General features: G+C 45.5%; 1 protein-coding gene across 1 annotated transcript in view; it reads left to right on the top strand.

Annotated features, from left to right (window-relative positions):
- Positions 1-22,706, top strand: part of YJEFN3 (YjeF N-terminal domain containing 3) — a 332,305-nt gene that overhangs the window by 284,473 nt on the left and 25,126 nt on the right. The gene's annotated exons all lie outside the window — the stretch shown is intronic.

The raw sequence follows: 22,706 nt of genomic DNA, 5'->3' as shown, positions 1-22,706 counted from the left end.
ATAACACTCAGGAATAGCTGCTGGGAGCTGTAAATCACTCCCAATGATGAGGACAGGAGTTTCCTCAGGATCCTGTATAGCACACTGTACCAGAAACATAAAATAGAGACGCCCTCATCTGACTTCCAAAGGAGCAGCTCATGCTGGTATAGAGAGAGGGCAGTACAGGACATATGGTACCGCACTGATGATAGCAAGGATATCCAGCACTCCAAAAGTGGTAAAAGTGGTGCTGTGTCCTATTTAACAGAGGGGCTTTTCCGCTGCAGATAAAGCTTTCCTCACTGCAGCCTTGTTACATTAGCTGTAACATTAAAACCCCCTGTCTAATATTGCATAAGCCCCCCTTGAACTAACAGAACAGCTCTGATCCAGCAAGGAATGGAGTCCACACATACGGTACCTTGATGTCCTGTAGTATCTGGCACCAAGAAATTAGCAGCAAATCCTTTAACTGGGTTGTCTCACTTTAGCAAATGTCATTTATCATGTACAGACTGCTAATACAAGGCACTTACTATTGTATTGTGATTGTCCATATTGCTGGCTTCATTCATTTTTCCATCACATTATACATTGCTTGTATCCAGGGGTTGCGACCACCCTACAATCCAGCAGTGGTGGTCGTGCTTGCACACTATAGGAAAAAGCATCTGCGCTCCCATCCCGGCCACCTGGTATGTGTGCTGCAGTGGGGATCAAAACCCCTGGAAACGATAAGTGTATGGGAAAATTAATCCAGCCAGCAAAGGAGGCAATGTGGACAATCACAATACATTAGTAAGTGCCTTGTGTTAACTTTCTTTACATAATAAATGTTATTTGCTGTAGTGAGACAACATCTTTTAGTCCTGTAGGTTTTAATGTGGGGTCTTCATTGATTGGACTTGTTTTTAGCACATCCCACAGATGCTTGATCTGATTGAGATCTGGGGAGCTTGGAGGCCAAGTCAACACCTTAAACTCTTTATCACGTACCTCAAATCATTTCTAAATTTTTTTGAACCAGGACACGTTATATTGCTGAAAAGGCAACCACCATAATGGAATAACTTTACCAAGTCTAGACCTTCAAGGCTGTGGGGGCATTTTATCAAGACAGGAGCTAAGGGCACTAGTTTTGGTCTATCGCTTCCATTTTTCCTGAGTAGCTCATTGAGACTTATTCTGTAACTAGCCAACATGTCAAACTAAAATCAAATACTGATGTTAGTATCATGCCCATTTTTGTAAAAGCTGACCTTCTAATTGGTACCAAACCAAATGCAATCTATATAAATTCTGAGATTTTAGCCAAATAAAGAATCCTTCCTCATTTATTTTTACCTAAATCCATAGGTAAGACTTTGACTAGTTTTGAAACGTAATGTAATGTTACAGCAGAAATCAGTCAATATAATGAATGGGATCTTTGTTACGCCAACCATAACATTAAGTTGATCATACAGGTCCTGCAATGCAAAAAACAATAATTACTTTTCTTTGCTGTCTCAGAAATATCAGTATCAGAATGGCCACAGTGTTCTTAGCTGGGAGGACAGAATTTAAATCCATTTGTCCCACACAGTGTCACGGTGGGGAGTGGGGGAAAACTCCTCACCGTATAACGTGGGAAAACGGGGAAGCAGCTAGGTCTGGACACCTGGAAAAGGGAGCAGGTCACCTCCTAATGCTTCCCTAATCCTCGCCCTTACCTCTCACCATATGAGTGGACCTGGATGGTAGGACGTCTCATACCCAGGAACCTCAGACCCTGAGTCGCCCTGATAATCCCTCATAATAGGGAAGGGGCTGAGATGACCTGTTCATCCTAGACATAGATATACAGGAGTCTCCCCCGACCTAGTTGCAGGGAAAGGTGGAGACCATAAACAGCAACTGGATCAGCAGGTAAGAACACAGAACAACACACTTACCTGCCGCTGCCACCAGAAACTGGAACCCGTTCATAAGTACTGGACCCCACACAGCAAACAGGACACCGTACCAACAACACACACAGGTATCCAACACACCAGTTACTGCCTGGATCTCAATGCAGCAAGATGCACGGCGGCCCCAGACAGCGCTGCATACAGGCTAGTTGTTCCATGAGACCCCCTTCCAGAGGTGTACCACACAGGAAACATGTCTAGCAAACATGCTGGACTACAGACACAAACAGATCAGACATGTAACAACCACTAGACAAGACAACAACCACCCAAACATTAAACATCACCAAACATATGCAAGGGTAGTGAAGGGAAGGTAGACAAATGGGATGAAATAGATGACATCGGAGAGACATCGATGTCCCACTAGGTGGCCCTCAAGGACTGGGCAGATAAAACACAGTGCTTTGTTTTTTTTTTTTTGTTTTTTAATTAATAACATTTTTTTTTTTTCAGATCATAATATTAATAGATAAACCAATATTAGTCACATCGGTGTACCTAGTATGACAATCATAAACATCATCATAAAGAAATTCTGCACATCATCCTAAGTTCACCCCTGCGATAATAAGAAAAATAACTATATCAGCACCCCCCCCATTGGCTGTCGTCCACTCCATTCATTCAAGTATAGAATAATATCAGTATTAAATATAGCTATGTAGTTCTGCGTGCAACTCTCCGTTTCCTTTCAATATCCTCATATATTCTAATTTGTTGAAGATATGAACCCCACTCCCTTGTCGAGGGCGGGGAGAAAGAGCCCCAATACTTTATCAATATAGCTTTAGCCACCATCAATCCCCTCATACAAATCCGTCTGACCTGGGGCGGGACTTCCACTTCTGACCCATAATCTCCAAAAATCACTATCAAAATCCCCGGGTTATAGTTCATTGAAGACTCCTTTTGTAGGGTAGAGAAAACCTCATCCCAATATTTTCTTATTTTACTGCAGCTCCAAAGCAGGTGGACATAGTTTGCGTTAACATATCCACATTTAGAGCAGCAACAATCCCGGTCTTTATTTTGGGGGAATTTAACTTGGATTTTGGGCGTATAATACAATCTATGGAGGATCTTAAATTGGATTAACCTATGCGCACTGGAAACTGTCGCCTTTCTCACGTTCCTATAAATAGTGGAACACTGTAGTGGGGGGCAATTCAGCTCTTGCTCCCATTTACTTGGGCTTTTTAAAGGTGTTACAGTTGCCAGTGCCATTCGGAGTTTAGCATATAATCTAGATATCTTCACCTTTTCGTACTTCTGAGCGTCACAAAAATCAAAAAATATATTCTCTCGTGGGAAAATGCGACCCCTATTCCTAGAGGCTTCAAATATATGTTTCAAGCGTGCATACATGAATAAATCTAATGGTGAACTATCGGTAAGACCAAATTCCGAAAGTGATTTAAAACGACCCACATAAAAAAGGTGAGACACCCTGTTGATACCATTACGTAACCAATAACCAAAATCTGTAATTTGTGCTTTGTTAGTGCTGTACTCCAACACTAACAAAGGCTGGAGTACAGCTGACTCCAGCCTGAAAGCCACAGGTGATAAAACCCTAGTGGCCACACCCAGCCAGGAAGTTAACCCCTCCAGCACCAGACAGAGGAGGAACCATGAGAAGGGGAGCAAAGACCATACATGCTGCAACAACAACGTGTTGCCCCTGGAAACCAGCATTTACGGGAAATTTGTCACGGCCCACAACAAAGACCATGACACACAGACTGCTTGATAACTGAAACGCTAGATGGAGTATAGCAGTACCCTTGTCTCTAACCAGAAGCTTTCTTTAGCAGTGTGACCACAGGCTATCCAGAGAATCTTACAGTCTATTATCACTGGTCTAGAAAGTGTCTTGTGTGCATTCTGGGGGAAATAACACCATATGTAAATGCAGGCAGTCAATGGTGACATTAAGGATAAAGAACAATTAACTAGAGATGAAAGCTGAGGCTGGTAAGAAACAAGTGTCAAATGGGACAAAATAGACAAGCATTAATGGAAACAGGACACAATAATAAGCAAGAAACAGACAATTAAAATAGAATAATGGAAAAACCTGAAACATAATTAAGAACTATATCCATGAAACTATACAGAAATTATAGTTACTGTGCAATGACCCCCTGAGGAGCATTAGTAGGGGTTAGGATTATTACCCTGATGAAGTGTTGTGTCACGGTGTACTCCTTCAGGCGGTTGCTCCCTGGGGATAGGTGCAGTGGAACTATAGTACTGAAGAATGAGGCCGAAGTTAGACAGTCTTTTTTACTAAGTGCAATTTAGAGCTTAAAATACATATGGAGAAAGGATATGGAGGCAGGTTGGTTGGTGGCAGTTCCGTACTTAGGTGATACTAGCCTAGTGGTTATTTTGTGATGGGTGGTTTGGTCGTATTCCCTAACTTTACAGCAGTGTCTGTAGATGCAGATATAACAGGTCACTCTGCTGTCTCTCAAGGCTGTACTTGAGGACAATTTGGAAGTATATATCTCTCTGTAAAATTTTGTAACATGAGCACAACAACTTGCTTCCCCTCCGCTTTGAGATAACTCAAGAACTCCCCTCTCTTGGCAGGAAGCAGGACCAGCCCACTCTTAGGCCTCATGCACACGACCGTTGTGTGCATCCGTGTCCGCTGTTCCGTTTTCTGTCATATTTTTTTGCCGGACAGGAAACACGGATCACGGACGTGGATGAAAAACTGTGCATTTTCTGAGTTTTTCAACGGACCCAGTGGTCCACTATTTATAGGAACGTGAGAAAGGCGACAGTTTCCAGTGCGCATAGGTTGATCCAATTTAAGATCCTCCATAGATTATACGCCCAAAATCCAAGGAAAATTCCCCCAAAATAAAGACCGGGGTTGTTGCTGCTCTAAATGTGGATATGTTAACGCAAACTATGTCCACCTGCTTTGGAGCTGCAGTAAAATAAGAAAATATTGGGATGAGGTTTTCTCTACCCTACAAAAGGAGTCTTCAATGAACTATAACCCGGGGATTTTGATAGTGATTTTAGGAGATTATGGGTCAGAAGTGGAAGTCCCGCCCCAGGTCAGACGGATTTGGATGAGGGGATTGATGGTGGCTAAAGCTATATTGATAAAGTATTGGGGCTCTTTCTCCCCGCCCTCGACAAGGGAGTGGGGTTCATATCTTCAACAAATTAGAATATATGAGGATATTGAAAGGAAACGGAGAGTTGCACGCAGAACTACATAGCTATATTTAATACTGATATTATTCTATACTTGAATAAATGGAGTGGACGACAGCCAATGGGGGGGGGGTGCTGATATAGTTATTTTTCGTATTATCGCAGGGGTGAATTTAGGATGATGTGCAGAATTTCTTTATGGGTCCGTTGAAAACTCGGAAAATGCACCGTTTTTCATCCGCGTCCGTGATCCGTGTTTCCTGTCCGTCAAAAAAATAGGACCTGTCCTATTTTTTTGACGGACAATGGTTCACGGACCCATTCAAGTCAATGGGTCTGTGAAAAAACACGGATGCAGACAAGATTGTCATCCGCGTCCGTGATCCGTGTCCGTAGGCTACTTTCACACAGACGGATCCGCTGATCCATCTGCATAAAAGCTTTTTTAGATCTGAGTTTTCACTTCGTGAAAACTCAGATCCGACAGTATATTCTAACACAGAGGCGTTCCCATAGTGATGGGGACGCTTCAAGTTAGAATATACTAAGAACTGGAGGCTTCCGGTTCCGGCGCCGACATGACTGGTCGCATGTGAGAGGAGCTCCGTCTCTGCAGTACAGCGACTACATCCTCCCAGTCAAACCAGCTGCCTGATACTCGCTGGCAGTTGGGACAATCAACTTTCCAGTTTACCGGGCGGTTTATGGACCGTTACCTAATCTTCATGGGGAGTAAATCAAAGAAAAATCTGGCCAAACCAGAAAAGGCGCCAACTGAATCTAAAATGGCAACCCGCCAGAATGAACCTGCAGCTCCTTCCTTGCCGAGCGACTCACCCCAGCAGCCTCCGGTTCCCGCCGAGGATGAAGATCTTCCCTCTGTGGACTACAAACAGCTAGCGCTGGAGGTAGCGGCTCGGATATCGCCTGACCTACAAGAAGCACTCTCTTCTACAGTGGCACAGTCACTTGCGGCGATACAAGCAGAGGTCACACAACATGGGGCCCGCCTGGAGGAGCTAGAATGTTCGACAGGCCTCCTGCACGGGACGTTCGGCCAGAACTCAATTTACAGCCGCTAACGGCGAGCTTTGCCGCTTCGTCATTATTATCATTATTACTACCATTTTTAGTTTTATGTCTGTGGTTGTCAACATTAATATGGCTGCATACTAATCTATGCAAGGAGTCTCTGTGCGAAAGAGGAGGAGAGATGTGATTTATAATCGTCTGATGATGATGTATGCATGCTTGACCAGAGTGTTGGGAAGAAGTGAAGCCTTTAACACTATGTGTAGGGGTAGAAGCCCTTGGTTTATGTCTTTAACTAGACGATTAAGTTTTAAGTTATGTTGGGATGGGCAAGTTGAGGGGGGGGAGGGGGGGTTGGGAATGGGGGCACGGGTTATCTCTCTTAGCATTACTTCTCATGATTCCTTTTTGGGTTTATCCTCATGGCTAACACTCTAAAAATAATAACTTGGAACGTAAAAGGTCTCCGATCTCCTCACAAGCGTATTATGGTTTTGAAGCACTTGAAACGTCTGAAAGCAGACATAGCCCTACTCCAAGAGACCCACTTAGATCAGGGGGACTTCTTTAGGATGAAGCGACTATGGGTAGGTGAGTCACACACTTTTCCAACGCGCATTGCTCTTGGTCCCGTCTAGACTACTTACTTGTGAGCAAGAGCGGTCTCTCTCTTGTATCTGATCCCCGGATAGAGGAGTTGATTATATCTGACCACTCTCCAGTCTCAATCCTGCTCAGGGATCGTATCCTTAGGGGCTCTGATTTTATCTGGAGGTTTCCCTCTAATTTGTTCTCAGATGAGGATTTTAAAAATCGATTAAGGGGGTGGTGGTTGGAATATTTCCAGGACAATAGAGAAACAGTAGGTCCTCAGAGTCTCTGGGATACGGGCAAAGTGGTTTTACGTGGTAGGATTATGGATTTTGTGGGTAGTAAAAAGAAAAACATTAGAGCCAAAATAACAGAGTTTAGTGACAGTAATGTTAGCGCATTGGAGAAGTAGAGAGAGAGGGAGGGGGGGGGGGGGTAAAATGTTTTCCCAGTTAGGGGGAAGGGAGGGGGGAGGGTAGAGGAATTGAATGTATTATATTGTACTGTTTATGAATATTGTGCATATTGTCACTTTTGTGGAGACGAAAAAAGTTGTATTGATATTGTACAATTGTCTTGCATTGAAAATAATTGGAAAACTTAATAAAAATTATGTTTCAAAGAATATACTAAGAACTGTGTACATGACTGCCCCCTGCGGCCTGGCAGCACCCGATCTCTTACAGGGGGCTGTGATCCGCACAATTAACCCTTCAGGTGCCGCACCTGAGGGGTTAATTGTGCATATCATAGCCCCCTGTAAGAGATCAGGTGCTGCCAGGCAGGAGGGGGCAGATCCCCCTCCCTCCCCAGTTTTAAATTCATTGGTGGCCAGTGCGGCCCCCCCTTCCTCCCTCCCCTGTATTACATTCATTGGTGGCCAGTGCGGACCCCCCTCCCTCCCCTGTATTACATTTCATTGGTGGTCAGTGCGGCCCCCCTCTCCCCCCATCCTAATTAAAATCCCCCCTCCCCCATCATTGGTGGCAGCAGAGAGTTTCGATCGGAGTCCCAGTTTAATCGCTAACCATGGCAACCAGGACGCTACTGCAGTTTTGGCTGCCATGGTTACTTAGCAATTTTAGAAGCATTATACACCTGCGCTGTCTGTGACCGGCCGGGCGCTCCTCCTACTGGTAAGTGAAAGGTCTGTGCTATAAGCAATGTGCCGCACAGACCTGTCACTTACCAGTAGGAGGAGCGCCCGGCCGGCCACAGACAGCGAAGGTAAGTATAATGCTTCTAAAATTGCTAAGTAACCATGGCAGCCAGGACTGCAGTAGCGTCCTGGTTGCCATGGTTACCGATCGGAGCCCCAGTGATTAAACTGGGACTCCGATCGGAACTCTCCGCTGCCACCAATGATGGGGGGAGGGGGGAATTTTAATTAGGAGGGGGAGGAGGGGGGGGCCGCACTGGCCACCAATGAACGTAATACAGGGGAGGGAGGGAGGGGGGCCGCACTGTCCACCAATGAATGTAATACAGGGGAGGGAGGAGGGGCCGCACTGGCCACCAATGAATTTAAAACTGGGGAGGGAGGGGGGTCTGGCCCCTGCTGCCTGGCAGCACCTGATCTCTTACAGGGGGCTATGATCCGCACAATTAACCCCTCAGGTGCGGCACCTGAGGGGTTAATTTTGCGGATCACAGCCCCCTGTAAGAGATCGGGTGCTGCCAGCCAGCAGGGGGCAGTCATGTACACAGTTCTTAGTATATTCTAACTTGAAGCGTCCCCATCACTATGGGAACGCCTCTGTGTTAGAATATACTGTCGGATCTGAGTTTTCACGATATAACTCAAATCCGATGGTATATTTTAACATAGAGGCATTCCCATGGTGATGGGGACGCTTCAAGTTAAAATGTACCATCGGATTGGAGAAAACTCTGATCCGATGGTATAATAGGGACTCCTGACTTTACATTGAAAGTCAACGTCAAACGGATCCGTCCCCATTGACTTGCATTGTAAGTCAGGACGGATTCGTTTGGCTCCACACGGCCAGGTGGACACCAAAACGACTTTTTCCTTCATGTCCGTGGATCCTCTAAAAATCAAGGAAGACCCACGGAAGAAAAAACGGACACGGATCACGGAACTACGGAACCCGTTTTTGCGGACAGCAAAAAAAAACGGTCGTGTGCATGAGGCCTTACCAAGAGGTGAGGAACAGGGTGGTTGACCCTCTTCCTGCCAACCTTTGTCAGCCATCCCTTGCTGGAAACAACAGCTAGAAGCAAACAGTAAAATACACAACAATAAACCATTTGCAGTACCCAGTAATCTGAAGTACTACAACTGTACATAGGTTAAAAACAGACACAGATGAAAGAGAATCTGTCACATGAAAATGCAATGTAAGCTACAGACATCATGTTGTAAAGCAGGAGGCGCTGAGCAGATTGATATATACAGTGGGATGCGAAAGTTTGGGCAACCTTGTTAATCGTCATGATTTTCCTGTATAAATCGTTGGTTGTTACGATAAAAAAATGTCAGTTAAATATATCATATAGGAGACACACACAGTGATATTTGAGAAGTGAAATGAAGTTTATTGGATTTACAGAAAATGTGCTATAATTGTTTAAACAAAATTAGGCAGGTGCATAAATTTGGGCACTGTTGTCATTTTATTGATTCCAAAACCTTTAGAACTAATTATCGGAACTCAAATTGGCTTGGTAAGCTCAGTGACCCCTGACCTACATACACAGGTGAATCCAATTATGAGAAAGAGTATTTAAGGGGGTCAATTGTAAGTTTCCCTCCTCTTTTAAGTTTCTCTGAAGAGTAGCAACATGGGGGTCTCAAAACAACTCTCAAATGACCTGAAGACAAAGATTGTTCACCATCATGGTTTAGGGGAAGGATACAGAAAGCTGTCTCAGGAGATTTCAGCTTCTGTTTCCAGTTAGGAACATATTGAGGAAATGGAAGACCACAGGCTCAGTTCAAGTTAAGGCTCGAAGTGGCAGACCAAGAAAAATCTCGCATAGACAGAAGCGACGAATGGTGAGAACAGTCAGAGTCAACCCACAGACCAGCACCAAAGACCTACAACATCATCTTGCTGCAGATGGAGTCACTGTGCATCGTTCAACCATTCGGCACACTTTACACAAGGAGATGCTGTATGCGAGAGTGATGCAGAGGAAGCCTTTTCTCCGCCCACAGCACAAAAAGTGCTGCTTGAGGTGGGCTAAAGCACATTTGGACAAGCCAGCTTCATTTTGGAATAAGGTGCTGTGGACTGATGAAACTAAAATTGAGTTATTTGGCCATAACAAGAGGCGTTATGCATGGAGGAAAAAGAACACAGCATTCCAAGAAAAACACCTGCTACCTACAGTAAAATATGGTGGTGGTTCCATCATGCTGTGGGGCTGTGTGGCCAGTGCAGGGACTGGGAATCTTGTCAAAGTTGAGGGACGCATGGATTCCACTCAGTATCAGCAGATTCTGGAGACCAATGTCTAGGAATCAGTGACAAAGCTGAAGCTGCGCCGGGGCTGGATCTTTCAACAAGACAACGACCCTAAACACTGCTCAAAATCCACTAAGGCATTTATGCAGAGGAACAAGTACAACGTTCTGGAATGGCCATCTCAGTCCCCAGACCTGAATATAATTGAAAATCTGTGGTGTGACTTAAAGAGAGCTGTCCATGCTCGGAAGCCATCAAACCTGAATGAACTAAAGATGTTTTGTAAAGAGGAATGGTCCAAAATACCTTCAACCAGAATCCAGACTCTCATTGGAACCTAAAGGAAGCATTTAGAGGCTGTAATTTCTGCAAAAGGAGGATCTACTAAATATTGATTTGATTTCATTTTTGTGGTGCCCAAATTTATGCACCTGCCTAATTTTGTTTAAACAATTACAGCACACTTTCTGTAAATCCAATAAACTTCATTTCACTTCTCAAATATCACTGTGTGTGTCTCCTATATGATATATTTAACTGACATTTTTTATCGTAACAACCAACGATTTATACAGGAAAATCATGATGATTAACAAGGTTGCCCAAACTTTCGCATCCCACTGTAGTTTTGGGGGAAAAGATTCATTTATTCATTTATATCAGTGCTCACTCTGGGCTTTGAGGTCAAGGAGGCAGTCCTCTCAGTGATTGACAGCTATGTCTGTATGTACAGTCTTATAGGGAAGGCTGTCAATCATTGATAGGACCGACACCATGACTTCAAAGCCCAGGATGAGCAGGAAATTAAATAATTAAAATTACAAGTTTTACTGAATCTTTTACTAAAAAAACTATATACAATCTGCTCAGCTCCTCCTGCTCTATAATATACTACCTGCAGCTTAGACATTATGTTCAATGTCACAGATTATCTTTAAGCAAAACCAAAATTCCTGTGCCAACTACTATTGTTAACTATTGTTAACGTTTAGGGATGAGCGAACCCGAACTGTATAACATTTTCGTAAAAGTCCGGGTTCGGGTTCGGTGTTCGGCGCTTTCTTGGCGCTTTTTGAAAGGCTGCAAAGCAGCCAATCAACAAGCGTCATACTACTTGCCCCAAGAGGCCGTCACAGCCATGCCTACTATTGGCATGGCTGTGATTGGCCAGTGCAGCATGTGACCCAGCCTCTATATAAGCTTGGGTCACGTAGCGCTGCACGTCACTCTGCTGTTACAAGTGTAGGGAGAGGTTGCAGCTGCGACGTTAGGGCGAGATTAGGCAGTGATTAACTACTTCAAAAGACTTCATTCAGTGATCGATCTACAGCTGTGGATCATTGAACTGCTGCTATTCAATTGCTCACTGTTTTTAGGCTGCCCAGAGAGCGTTTTTCAGTCACTTTTTTCTGGGTTGATCGGCGGCCATTTTGTGTCTTGTGGTGCGCCAGCACAAGCTGCCACCAAGTACATTTAACCATCAATAGTGTGGTTATTTTTTGGCTATATCCTACATCAGGGTCAAGCTGAGCCTGTCACCAAGTGCATTTAACCATCAATAGTGTGGTTATTTTTTGGCCATATACTACATCAGGGGCAAGCTGAGCCTGTTACCAAGTGCATTTAACCATCAATAGTGTGGTTGTTTTTTGGCCATATACTACATCAGGGGCAAGCTGAGCCTGTCACCAAGTGCATTTAACCATCAATAGTGTGGTTATTTTTTGGCTATATCCTACATCAGGGTCAAGCTGTCATCAAGTGCATTTAACCATCAATAGTGTGGTTATTTTTTGGCCATATACTACATCAGGGGCAAGCTGAGCCTGTCACCAAGTGCATTTAACCATCAATAGTGTGGTTATTTTTTGGCTATATCCTACATCAGGGGCAAGCTGAGCCTGTTACCAAGTGCATTTAACCATCAATAGTGTGGTTGTTTTTTGGCCATATACTACATCAGGGGCAAGCTGAGCCTGTCACCAAGTGCATTTTAACCATCAATAGTGTGGTTATTTTTTGGCTATATCCTACATCAGGGTCAAGCTGTCATAAAGTGCATTTAACCATCAATAGTGTGGTTATTTTTTGGCCATATACTACATCAGGGGCAAGCTGAGCCTGTCACCAAGTGCATTTAACCATAAATAGTGTGGTTATTTTTTGGCTATATCCTACATCAGGGTCAAGCTGAGCCTGTCACCAAGTGCATTTAACCATCAATAGTGTGGTTATTTTTTGACCATATACTACATCAGGGGCAAGCTGAGCCTGTCACCAAGTGCATTTAACCATCAATAGTGTGGTTATTTTTTGGCTATATCCTACATCAGGGTCAAGCTGAGCCTGTCACAAAGTTATTCTCAATAACTTCACACACACGCTACAGTGCAATTCCAAGTCTAATTCTGTGTGTAAACGTATACCTGTCACCCAGCGCCTAAAAAATAGGCCTCAAATTTATATTCATCCAAATCTGTCATTATTGCTTTAGCTGGTCAAGTTATTTAGTGTCCGTCAAAGCACAGTTTTTGTTCTGGGTTGAAATACAATTCCCAATTTTGCAATTCTCTAAATTAGTGGTTTCTGCTGTATCAGGCCTACTTTAAATCTATCCGTAAAAGGGTATATAAGATTCAAGGTGCAGATAGGGTTATTCTCAATAACTTCACACACACGCTACAGTGCAATTCCAAGTCTAATTCTGTGTGTAAACGTATACCTGTCACCAGCGCCTAAAAAATAGGCCTCAAATTTATATTCATCCAAATCTGTCATTATTGCTTTAGCTGGTCAAGTTATTTAGTGTCCGTCAAAGCACAGTTTTTGTTCTGGGTTGAAATACAATTCCCAATTTTGCAATTCTCTAAATTAGTGGTTTCTGCTGTATCAGGCCTACTTTAAATCTATCCGTAAAAGGGTATATTAGATTCAAGGTGCAGATAGGGTTATTCTCAATAACTTCACACACACGCTACTGTGCAATTCCAAGTCTAATTCTGTGTGTAAACGTATACCTGTCACCCAGCGCCTAAAAAATAGGCCTCAAATTTATATTCATCCAAATCTGTCATTATTGCTTTAGCTGGTCAAGTTATTTAGTGTCCGTCAAAGCACAGTTTTTGTTCTGGGTTGAAATACAATTCCCAATTTTGCAATTCTCTAAATTAGTGGTTTCTGCTGTATCAGGCCTACTTTAAATCTATCCCTAAAAGGATATATAAGATTCAAGGTGCAGATAGGGTTATTCTCAATAACTTCACATACACGCTACTGTTCAATTCCAAGTCTAATTCTGTGTGTAAACGTATATCTGTCACCCAGCGCCTAAAAAATAGGCCTCAAATTTATATTCATTCAAATCTGTCATTATTGCTTTAGCTGGTCAAGTTATTTAGTGTCTGTCAAAGCACAGTTTTTGTTCTGGGTTGAAATAGAATTCCCAATTTTGCAATTCTCTAAATTAGTGGTTTCTGCTGTATCAGGCCTACTTTAAATCTATCCCTAAAAGGGTATATTAGATTCAAGGTGCTGATAGGGTAATTCTCAATAACTTCACACACACGCTACTGTGCAGATCCAAGTCTAATTCTGTCCGTAAACGTATACCTGTCACCCAGCGCCTAAATAATAGGCCTCAAATTTATATTCAGCTAAATCTGTCATTACTGCTGTGCCTGTATTAGTGTAATACGGTACCTAAATAGATAGCCAGATAGTGTTAGGTGTCTGTAAAAAAAGGCCTGAATTTGAATTCAATACATCGGGCCAAATAATATTTTTTTTATTGTGGTGAACGGTAACAATGAGGAAAACATCTAGTAAGGGACGCGGACGCGGACATGGTCGTGGTGGTGTTAGTGGACCCTCTGGTGCTGGGAGAGGACGTGGCCATTCTGCCACAGCCACACGTCCTAGTGAACCAACTACCTCAGGTCCCAGTAGCCAGCAGAATTTACAGCGATATTTTGTGGGGCCCAATGCCGTTCTAAGGATGGTAAGGCCTGAGCAGGTACAGGCATTAGTCAATTGGGTGGCCGACAGTGGATCCAGCACGTTCACATTATCTCCCACCCAGTCTTCTGCAGAAAGCGCACAGATGGCGCATGAAAACCAAGCCCATCAGTCTGTCACATCACCCCCATGCATATCAGGGAAACTGTCTGAGCCTCAAGTTATGCAGCAGTCTCTTATGCTGTTTGAAGACTCTGCTGGCAGGGTTTCCCAAGGGCATCCACCTAGCCCTTCCCCAGGGGTGGAAGAGATAGATGCACTAACGCACAACCACTTATGTTCCTGATGATGAGGACATGGGAATACAACCTCAGCACGTCTCTGATGATGACGAAACACAGGTGCCAACTGCTGCGTCTTTCTGCAGTGTGCAGACTGAACAGGAGGTCAGGGGTCAAGACTGGGTGGAAGACGATGCAGGGGACGATGAGGTCCTAGACCCCACATGGAATGAAGGTCGTGCCACTGACTTTCACAGTTCGGAGGAAGAGGCAGTGGTGAGACCGAGCCAACAGCGTAGCAAAAGAGGGAGCAGTGGGCAAAATCAGAACACCCGCCGCCAAGAGACTCCACCTGCTACTAACCGCCGCCTTCTGGGACCGAGCACCCCAAAGGCAGCTTCAAGGAGTTCCCTGGCATGGCACTTCTTCAAACAATGTGCTGACGACAAGACCCGAGTGGTTTGCTTGCTGTGCCATCAGAGCCTGAAGCGAGGCATTAACGTTCTGAACCTTAGCACAACCTGCATGATCAGGCACCTGCATGCAAAGCATGAACTGCAGTGGAGTAAACACCTTAAAAACAAGGAAGTCATTCAGGCTCCCCCTGCTATCTCTTCTGCTGCTGCCGCCTCGGCCTCTTCTGCTGCTGCCGCCTCGGCCTCTTCCTCCGCCTCTGGAGGAACGTTGGCACCTGCCGCCCAGCAAACATGGGATGTACCACCAACACCACCACCTGCGTCACCAAGCATCTCAACCATGTCACACGGCAGCGTTCAGCTCTCCATCTCAGAAACATTTGAGAGAAAGCGTAAATTCCCACCTAGCCACCCTCGATCCCTGGCCCTGAATGCCAGCATTTCTAAACTACTGGCCTATGAAATGCTGTCATTTAGGCTGGTGGACACAGACAGCTTCAAACAGCTCATGTCGCTTGCTGTCCCACAGTATGTTGTTCCCAGCCGGCACTACTTCTCCAAGAGAGCCGTGCCTTCCCTGCACAACCAAGTATCCGATAAAATCAAGTGTGCACTGCGCAACGCCATCTGTGGCAAGGTCCACCTAACCACAGATACGTGGACCAGTAAGCACGGCCAGGGATGCTATATCTCCCTAACTGCACACTGGGTAAATGTAGTGGCGGCTGGGCCCCAGGCGGAGAGCTGTTTGGCGCACGTCCTTCCGCCGCCAAGGATCACAGGGCAACATTCTTTGCCTCCTGTCTCCTCCTCCTCCTACTTAGCTTCCTCCTCCTCTTCTTCCACCTGCTCATCCAGTCAGCCACACACCTTCACCACCAACTTCAGCACAGCCCGGGGTAAACGTCAGCAGGCCATTCTGAAACTCATATGTTTGGGGGACAGGCCCCACACCGCACAGGATTTGTGGCGGGGTATAGAACAACAGACCGACGAGTGGTTGCTGCCGGTGAGCCTCAAGCCCGGCCTGGTGGTGTGCGATAATGGGCGAAATCTCGTTGCAGCTCTGGGACTAGCCGGTTTGACGCACATCCCTTGCCTGGCGCATGTGCTGAATTTGGTGGTGCAGAAGTTCATTCACAACTACCCCGACATGTCAGAGCTGCTGCATAAAGTGCGGGCCGTCTGTTCGCGCTTCCGGCGTTCACATCCTGCCGCTGCTCGCCTGTCTGCGCTACAGCGTAACTTCGGCCTTCCCGCTCACCGCCTCATATGCGACGTGCCCACCAGGTGGAACTCCACCTTGCACATGCTGGACAGACTGTGCGAGCAGCAGCAGGCCATAGTGGAGTTTCAGCTGCAGCACGCACGGGTCAGTCGCACTGCGGAACAGCACCACTTTACCACAATGACTGGGCCTCCATGCGAGACCTGTGTGCCCTGTTGCGCTGTTTCGAGTACTCCACCAACATGGCCAGTGGCGATGACGCCGTTATCAGCGTTACAATACCACTTCTATGTCTCCTTGAGAAAACACTTAGGGCGATGATGGAAGAGGAGGTGGCCTAGGAGGAGGAGGAGGAGGAGGAGGAAGAGGGGTCATTTTTAGCACTTTCAGGCCAGTCTCTTCGAAGTGACTCAGAGGGAGGTTTTTTGCAACAGCAGAGGCCAGGTACAAATGTGGCCAGACAGGGCCCACTACTGGAGGACGAGGAGGACGAGGATGAGGAGGATGAGGATGAAGCATGTTCACAGCGGGGTGGCACCCAACGCAGCTCGGGCCCATCACTGGTGCGTGGCTTGGGGGGAAACGCAGGACGATGACGATACGCCTCCCACAGAGGACAGCTTGTCCTTACCTCTGGGCAGCCTGGCACACATGAGCGACTACATGCTGCAGTGCCTGCGCAACGACAGCAGAGTTGCCCACATTTTAACGTGGGCAACTCTGCTGTCGTTGCGCAGGCACTGCAGCATGTAGTCGCTCATGTGTGCCAGGCTGCCCAGAGGTAAGGACAAGCTGTCCTCTGTGGGAGGCGTATCGTCATCGTCCTGCGTTTCCCCCCAGCCACGCACCAGTGATGGGCCCGAGCTGTGTTGGGTGCCACCCCGCTGTGAACATGCTTCATCCTCATCCTCCTCCACCTCCTCCTCATCCTCATCCAGGTTGCCACCCTGCTGGATCCACGGTACAAAGACAATGTGCCCACCTTACTTCCTGCACTGGAGCGTGATAGGAAGTTGCGCGAGTACAAGAGCTCGTTGGTAGACGCGCTACTGAGAGCATTCCCAAATGTCACAGGGGAACAAGTGGAAGCCAAGGCGAAGGCAGAGGAGGAGCAAGAGGTCGCCAATGCAGCTGTGTCACGGCCAGCTCCTCTGAGGGCAGGGTTAGCATGGCAGAGATGTGGAAAAGTTTTGTCACCACGCCACAGCTAACTGCACCACCACCTGATACGGAACGTGTTAGCAGGAGGCAACATTTCACTGACATGGTGGAACAGTACCTGTGCACACCCCTCCACGTACTGACTGATGGTTCGGCCCCATTCAACTTCTGGGTCTCCAAATTGTCCACGTGGCCAGAGCTAGCCTTTTATGCCTTGGAGGTGCTGGCCTGCCCGGCGGCCAGCGTTTTGTCTGAACGTGTATTCAGCACGGCAGGGGGCGTCATTACAGACAAACGCAGCCGCCTGTCTACAGCCAATGTGGACAAGCTGACGTTCATAAAAATGAACCAGGCATGGATCCCACAGGACCTGTCCATCCCTTGTGCAGATTAGACATTAACTACCTCCCTTTAACCATATATTATTGTACTCCAGGGCACTTCCTCATTCAATCCTATTTTTATTTTCATTTTACCATTATATTGCGGGGCAACCCAAAGTTGAATAAACCTCTCCTCTGTCTGGGTGCCGGGGCCTAAAAATATCTGACAGTGGCCTGTTCCAGTGGTGGGTGACATGAAGCCTGATTCTCTGCTATGACATGAAGACTGATTCTCTGCTGACATGAAGCCAGATTCTCTGCTATGGGACCTCTCTCCTCTGCCTGGGTGCCTGGGCCTAAATATGTGACAATGGACTGTTCCAGTGGTGGGTGACGTGAAGCCTGATTCTCTGCTATGACATGAAGACTGATTCTCTGCTGACATGAAGCCTGAATCTCTGTTATGGGACCTCTCTCCTCTGTCTGGGTGCCGGGGCCTAAAAATATCTGACAGTGGCCTGTTCCAGTGGTGGGTGACATGAAGCCTGATTCTCTGCTATGACATTGAGACTGATTCTCTGCTGACATGAAGCCTGAATCTCTGTTATGGGACCTCTCTCCTCTGTCTGGGTGCCGGGGCCTAAAAATATCTGACAGTGGCCTGTTCCAGTGGTGGGTGACATGAAGCCTGATTCTCTGCTATGACATGAAGACTGATTCTCTGCTGACATGAAGGCAGATTCTCTGCTATGGGACCTCTCTCCTCTGCCTGGGTGCCTGGGCCTAAATATGTGACAATGGACTGTTCCAGTGGTGGGTGACGTGAAGCCTGATTCTCTGCTATGACATGAAGACTGATTCTCTGCTGACATGAAGCCTGAATCTCTGTTATGGGACCTCTCTCCTCTGTCTGGGTGCCGGGGCCTAAAAATATCTGACAGTGGCCTGTTCCAGTGGTGGGTGACATAAAGCCTGATTCTCTGCTATGACATGAAGACTGATTTTTTTGCTGACATGAAGGCAGATTCTCTGCTATGGGACCTCTCTCCTCTGCCTGGGTGCCTGGGCCTAAATATGTGACAATGGACTGTTCCAGTGGTGGGTGACGTGAAGCCTGATTCTCTGCTATGACATGAAGACTGATTCTCTGCTGACATGAAGCCTGAATCTCTGTTATGGGACCTCTCTCCTCTGTCTGGGTGCCGGGGCCTAAAAATATCTGACAGTGGCCTGTTCCAGTGGTGGGTGACATGAAGCCTGATTCTCTGCTATGACATGAAGACTGATGCTCTGCTGACATGAAGCCTGAATCTCTGTTTTGGGACCTCTCTCCTCTGTCTGGGTGCCGGGGCCTAAATTATATGACAATGGACTGTTCCAATGTTGGGTGACGTGAAGCATGATTCTCTGCTGACATGAAGCCTGAATCTCTGCTATGGGACCTCTCTCCTCTGTCTGGGTGCCTGGGCTTAAATATCTGACAATGGCCTGTTCCAGTGGTGGGTGACGTGAAGCCTGATTCTCTGCTATGACATGAAGACTGATTCTCTGCTGACATGAAGCCAGATTCTCTGCTATGGGACCTCTCTCCCCTGCCTGGGTGCCTGGGCCTAAATATCTGACAATGGACTGTTCCAGTGGTGGGTGACGTGAAGCCTGATTCTCTGCTATGACATGAAGCCTGATTCTCTGCTATGACATGAAGACTGATTCTCTGCTGACATGAAGCCAGATTCTATGTTATGGGACCTCTCTCCTCTGCCTGGGTGCCGGGGCCTAAATATCTGACAATGGACTGTTCCAGTTTTGGGTGACGTGAAGCCTGATTCTCTGCTATGACATGAAGACTGATTCTCTGCTGACATGAAGCCTGATTCTCTGCTAAGGGACCTCTCTCCAATTGATATTGGTTAATTTTTATTTATTTTATTTTTATTTTTATTCATTTCCCTATCCACATTTGTTTGCAGGGGATTTAACTACATTTTGCTGCCTTTTGCAGCCCTCTAGCCCTTTCCTGGGCTGTTTTACAGCCTTTTTAGTGCCGAAAAGTTTGGGTCCCCATTGACTTCAATGGGGTTCGGGACGAAGTTCGGGTCGGGTTCGGATCCCGAACCCGAACATTTCCGGGAAGTTCGGCCGAACTTCTCGAACCCGAATATCCAGGTGTTCGCTCAACTCTATTAACGTTGCCACATGGCAGTTGAACAATTCCTCTATATCTAAATTAATTATAACCCTCGGCGCCATTTGTCATTAGCCTTTTTTTGCTTCCAAGTATATAAGCCTGTGCCATAAAGATGGAATATAAGGTCTGTCTGTTGCATCAATGAAGTGGGGGGTGGCATGGTACATTTTCTCGTACATATCATTTTATGTGTGAGATCATGACAGAGACAGAATGTGCATCGGGTTATGAGACAGCTGAGTCACATGCAACTGTATTGAAATGCGTTTGATCTTCCACAGTTTCCTCAAAGAAATTATCTCAAGGTTATCACAGCTATAAAGCTGCATGTTATATTTGGCAAGCATTGCTCATAGGTAAGAGGCTTGTACATGACAGTAATGTAGTGAAGACTGTTATAATAAACCATGGAAGTTGTATGATGTACAGTAGATCAATCAATGACATTGCCACCAGAGCTGGCACATACCTAAAGTACATCATACAAGGTTCCTAATTATGTTGTAGTCAGACAATATAATGACTTAGATTGGATTTCCTTCACCGAAGGCTAAAAAATAAGTTTGTCGCCCTAGTACTGTATTCAACCTTCCCAGTCACGATCATGTGGTTTCTTGGCACTCAACACTGGTGCCCATTCCCCAAGGCACATGTCCTGTCAGACTACTTTTCAGTTATATCACTTACTCAGGCATCCTTACTTTTATCCATTCTAACCTTCTATGCAGAATTCATACATTCTTTCTATAAACTATATTATACTTTCTACTGAACACAAGAGATTGAGATTTGGACTGATTCTTTGTCTTTTTGCATGCTGGAAAATCTTTCGCCTTGGCTTCAGTAGAGAATTTTGAGTATTATTTGTGTAGGCAGGATACCTCTTCAGGTTGTCTTTAATGAATCAGATCCAGCAGTCCTTTCCACTGGTTTCCTGTTTTGTAGAATAAGAATGAAATGAAAAAAAATCATAAGAGCTTTTGCCAGCTATAAAGAATGGTCACTTCCTCGTCATCCTCTCATGTGCATTTAAACTGTATTTGCTTCTGCAATTTGCCAGATCCATTTGGGAAGATTTAGTGATGCAATTAGATTAATGGTTGTGTTTCATTAAAAACTTTCTTTATTTATGAAGTCTACTGGAAACAGCGGTAGGCTGCTGAGGACAGGGCTGGCTGCAGAGGTCACATGCCATATACCGCTATGTCAATGCTGTAGTATGAAAACAAGCAGCGGCAGGAGGACCAAACCGACGCCACAGAGAACAGTTTTGGACAAAGAGGTAAGTATAACTTTTTATTTTTTATTTTAGACCATTCAGGGGCTTGTCCAAGATTTTTATTATTTTTATCATGCAGTCAGGGCTACTTTTAAACCAAGTGTAGCCCTGGGCAAAATTAAAGTTGGGGCCCAAATGCAGAAATTTTGTACATTACAGGGAGTTACAAGGGTTGTCAAACAGAGCTATGAAACAATACCATTTCACTAATACCAGCTATTTACCCTACCACTATACACTGATTAGATGGGTTTTTTGTAACCCAAAATACTGTTGGAGAAGGTGGGGAATTTTATAAAATGAAAAAGAAAACTGACTAAGGCTACTTTCACACTAGCGTTCGGAGCGTGTCCGTCTGATGTTTCATCAGACGGATCCGCTCCTATAATGCAGACGTTTGCATCCGTTCAGAACGGATCCGTCTGCATTATAACTTAGAAAAATTTCTAAGTGTGAAAGTAGCCTGAGCGGATCCGTTCAGACTTTACATTGAAAGTCAATGGGGGACGGATCCGCTTGAAGATTGAGCCATATGGTGTCATCTTCAAGCGGATCTGTCCCCATTGACTTCCATTATAAGTCTGGACGGATCCGCTCGCCTCCGCACGGCCAGGCGGACACCCGAACGCTGCAAGCAGCGTTCAGGTGTCCGCTCACTGAGTGGAGCGGATGCTGAACGCTGGCAGGCGCATGCATTCTCAGTGGATCCGCCTCCACTGAGAATGCATTAGGGCCGGACGGCTGCGTTCAGGGCCGCTTGTGAGCCCCTTCAAACGGAGCTCACGAGCGGACACCTGAACGCAGGTGTGAAAGTAGCCTAAGCTACTCAATCCTCCACATTCCAGCGTGCTGCTCCAGTGCTCCCAGAATGCTATGCTTCTGCTGCTGCAGTGATGACATGTTCAACTACTCAACATGACTACTGCAGCTCTAGCACTAGAGCGCATGCACTGGCATGGTGGGGGATTGAGTAGGTGACTAAGGGTTCTTTTTTTTATTTCATAACATTACCCGCGTTCGCCACAATTTTTTGGGGTCCTGCAAATCCCCTTTAAATATTACCTTTACAGTTTTCGGGAACAAAATACACTATACAAACATGAGTATTGCCATGGACACCACTATACAAGATCCAAATATTACTGTCACACAGCGACCAGTACCATTATCACTACATAGTGATTAAGTAATACCACTATGCTTTTACTGAATTAAAAACAGTATAAAAAGACTAGTATTACCACCAAATAGTGGTAGATAACAATTCAACATAGCCTCACTGCAGACCATATAAGTGCATATGGCACTCCTAATTATATACCTGTTGCTGCCCAATTTGACTTTATTACCGAAAATACTTTTACACAGTAACCATAATTCAGATATATTGTCGTCATAACCATAATTATCTCCCAAAAAGTGGCACACAGACAGTGCACGTGGAAAAAAAAATCCCAGATGCATAGTAACATAGTAACAAAGTACATAAGGCCGAAAAAAGACATTTGTCCATCCAGTTCGGCCTGTCATCCTGCAAGTTGATCTAGAGGAAGGCAAAAAAAAACTGTGAGGTAGAAGCCAATTTCCCCCACTTTAGGGGAATAAAAAATTCCTTCCCGACTCCAATCAGGCAATCAGAATAACTCCCTGGATCAACGACCCCTCTCTAGTAGCTATAGCCTGTAATATTATTACACTCTAGAAATAC

This window comes from Bufo bufo, chromosome 2 (assembly GCF_905171765.1).
Source record: "Bufo bufo chromosome 2, aBufBuf1.1, whole genome shotgun sequence".
In the NCBI taxonomy this organism is placed as follows: Eukaryota; Metazoa; Chordata; class Amphibia; order Anura; family Bufonidae; genus Bufo; species Bufo bufo.
This window is presented reverse-complemented; position numbering and strand designations above follow the sequence as displayed.